The 3,909-nt window shown below is 35.8% G+C and overlaps 1 long non-coding RNA gene across 1 annotated transcript in view; it reads right to left on the bottom strand.

The window, feature by feature from the left end:
- Nucleotides 1-3,102: 3,102 nt before the first annotated feature.
- Nucleotides 3,103-3,909, bottom strand: part of LOC111410957 — a 1,611-nt gene continuing 804 nt past the window's right edge. Inside the window, exon 4 of the long non-coding RNA XR_002705791.1 lies at nt 3,103-3,331. This is a non-coding gene — a long non-coding RNA (uncharacterized LOC111410957). The remainder of the gene's footprint in view (nt 3,332-3,909) is intronic.

Raw genomic sequence — 3,909 nt, 5'->3', positions numbered from 1 at the left:
GGATGACACCTTAGTAATTTTCCAATTTATAGAGACTAGGAAAGCCTGAAGGGTACTGAAAAAATGAAATGGAAGGAGAAGCTACATAATATGGAGGCTAACCTAGAAGCCAAGTTTTTTATGGAAGCTGACCTCGAGGAGGAGTGGGAGGTCACTAAGATATGGGACGAGAAGGTCCACGCCCAAACTAACTAACAAAAGAAGAAAGTAGTAGATGAGAAAGCAAAAGCTAAAGAGTTAACGGTAAGAGCTAAGGAAGCACTCCTAGGCGATCAAGGCCATTAAGATATATAAATAATCCTTTAAGTTTGGCGCATTTGGGCAGGATGCCTCTACACTTAGCTTTGTCGAGGTGATCAAGCATATCGAGAGGATGAGACTAGATTTTGATATAGGTTTCCTCCATGAAGCACTGGCTGCCAGAGAGCTACCTCGCTAAAATTCTCTTGCAACTATGATTTATAATGCTACTCCAGAGGAATACCAAGATTCCACTATTGATGCCTTAAACCAAGCTGATCCTCACACTACTTAGTTTTTTACTTTGTATCTTTTGATCATTTCTATGTAACTCGCTATTTTAAATCTTTTAATGGAAATTTCTTTGTTATATTAATTTTCACAAGTGAGCCGTTATTCAAATGTATTGATTTAAGTAAATAGAATATTACTTAATACCTAGTTTTTGAATGTGGTGGGCAAGTCTTCTCATTCCAGTGTTGTACTGAGATTGGAATTTCGTTTTGGAAATTTCTAAGTGTCGAAACACTTGTAACCTTAGTTCGGATTGCTGAGGAGTTAGTCATCAAAATTCTATTTTGGAGAAGTTTTTACTAAGTGTTGTACCATTTGCCACCTTAGTTTGGATTGCTGAGAAGCAAATCTTTTACAATTCCACTTAGAGATTTTTGACTAAATGTAGTAGTACTTGCAACCTTAATTCGAACTACTGAGAAATCAAATCTTTTACAATTCCACTTAGAGATTTTTGACTAAATGTAGTAGTACTTGCAACCTTAATTCGAACTACTGAGAAATAAGTCATTGGAAGTTCTACTTTTGGGGTTTTTGACTAAGTATTTCAGCACTTGCTACCTTATTTAGAACTACTGAAGAGCAGATCCTCTGAAATTCCACTTAGGAATGTTTAACTAGGTGTTGAAGAACTAGCAACCTTACTTCAAACAATTGAGGAGCATGCCCTTTGAAATTCCACATTTGGGATTTTTGAACTAGTGTTGTGGTACTTGCATCCTTAGTTTGGACTACTGAGGAGATGATCCTTTATATTTCCACTTTAGGATTTTAGACAAATGTTACAGCACTTGCAACCTTAATTCAGAATGTTGAAGAGTAGGTTCTTTGAAATTCCAGGTCCTTTTAAATTCCACTTTTGGGATTTTTCACTTAGTATTGTAGCACTTGCAACCTTAGTTTGGATTGCTAAGAAGCAAGTCCTTTAAATTTTCACTTTGGAATTTTAGATTATGTGTTGCAGCACTTGCAACCCTAGTTTGAGCTGCTAAGGAGAAGGTCCATTTGTTTATAAAAACAAGGTTAGTTTGAGTATGATTTACTATATTGCATGAACTTTACTAAAATAATTTGCACTCCCATATTTAACAGTACATTTTGACATCTATTGGTAATATTTTTTCAGATAATCTACATCCCAATGGTATATGAAAGGTCTTTCTTATATATCCACTAACTCATAGACACCTCTTGGGAGGACTTTGGCCACATTGTAAGGTCCTTCCCGATTAGGACATAACAACTCAGAGTCAAGCTCGACGAAGAATATTTCTCTTAACACTGGGTTACTGTCCTCGAACTCTCATTTGTGCACTTTTTTATTGTAGTAATTGACACCCCGTTGTTATCATATTGTTGCTCTAAGCTAGCTTCATTTCTTTATTTCCTTAGGCAGGTCTAATTCGGTGCATAAAGCTTTTTGATTGCTTTTCTCGTTGTAGAATTTAGTTCGGAATGAAAGGACTCTTCTACCCTAAAAGCCAGGGAGAAAGATATTTCTCTAGTACTTTTGGTGAAATAGTTCGTTGCTACAATGGCAAATTTAGTTCCATTTTTCCAGTGGGCATTGATCTCTTATCAAGTCTACCTCCCATTTGGAGAACGTTCTTGGACTAACAACAGAATGGAGTTCTTTCGAAGAGGCTTGAATTATGGGGCAAGGCACTGGTATTTGCTATATTTTCTCACGAAATATAGAACATCTCATTTTATGATTGGCCAAAAGTACCCCTGCCTTACAATTTTGTGAGCTTGAGATCATTCCTTCGTGTGGTTATTTCATATTCTTTCAACTTCTTTTAAGGCATACAGTGCCTCATCTTCGTTTAGCTATCTCAAGAACAGGGTTATGTATCCTCTATTGTAGAGGACATCGTCCAGTAACATATATTTGACTCACCTTATCTGTACTTTTTGAGCTTCAACCTGATATATAGAGTTAGCCCCTATTTTAAGGAACATAATAATTTAGTCAATCAGGCTGGCTTAGGATTTATAGCCATTGATACTGTCTCTTCTTCTTCAATATTGCGTATTAATTCTCCTTATTGGATGCTGTTGAATCTATCTATTCCGTCAATGGTAGCAAGTTTGTCCAATATGTCGACATGGCAGTTATGGGTCTTAGGAATTTGTTTAACCTCGGCAATTTCAAAATTCTTCAATTTCTTCTTGATATTTCAAAAGTAGCTACTTAGATGCTCTTTTTTAGCTTGGTAAATTTTGTTAATTTGATTAATGATGAGTTGTAGATCACTGTGAGCTCTTACCTGCGAAACCTTAGTTCTTTGGCCATCATCAGATCGACTATCAGGGTTTCGTATTTGACACGACCCGTCCCGACTCAACCTAATTGACTCGACACGTGTCGTGCGCCGGTAGTAGATGCCAGCTAAATGTCGGACCCACCACCAAGGCAAACTTGACCTAATTTGACTGTGCTAATTTCTATGAAAATTTTGACAGAGTTTCCCCTGTAACATGGACAAAACCAACTTGAAAAATCATCAAAATCTCAAATAGACATTTAAACCAAAAGTTTTGGAAACCACCACTTCCTCTAATACCACCACAACTATTTCAAAATATAACAAAATTCAACTGAGTGTTTCTACAACATCATCCTGTCAACATGCAAGTATTACATCACTTACAAACTCTTCTACAAATATGCTTGTCACCCAAAATTAGACAATTACTTAATAAACATAAGTTTCCCAACTATTCATTACATACTTATGAAACGGTCTCTTTTGCTTCAGCAGGCTTTCCCAAATATCTCAAAATCGACCTTCTCCTGATAGGAAAACATGGTAAAAAGATGTGAGTTTATAACTCAGTGAGTGGATAGTTGAAAATAAATAAACTTTTCCATTTATGCTATTTTCTGAAAATTCTTGCACTATTTAACGATAAGAACTTCTAAAAAAATAGTAACACTTTTAAAAGTATACATGATCATATCATAATTTCTTGGACATAATTCTAGAAAGGCAACTGTATAACATAATGACTATAAATACTCTGATATCCATGAAAAATTATGAAATATTGCTGCCTTAATACTATAAGCTGAAAGCTTTATTCTGAAAACTGAATTAACTGAATTCCATAATCTGAAATCTGATAATAGAATAAATACTGAAAATCACACCAAAAAGAGTACCCAATGAATAGCCTTACTCATGTACAGAGTAATCTCAATGTACAAGGCAAAGCCATTCAAATCTGATAATCTGATAGCTGATAATCTGATAATCTGGTCATACGTACGCAGAGCTGCCCCAAAGGCTAATCACCCTAGTACACGGCCCAAAGCCTATGTGTATACGAGAGTGGGTCCCAAAGACCTCTGATAATCTGGTCATACACTAT

The sequence above is a fragment of the Olea europaea genome, chromosome 15 (assembly GCF_002742605.1).
Source record: "Olea europaea var. sylvestris chromosome 15, O_europaea_v1, whole genome shotgun sequence".
Lineage (NCBI taxonomy): Eukaryota > Viridiplantae > Streptophyta > Magnoliopsida > Lamiales > Oleaceae > Olea > Olea europaea.
Note: the sequence above shows the minus strand (reverse complement) of the source record. Positions and strands in the feature narration are given on the sequence as shown.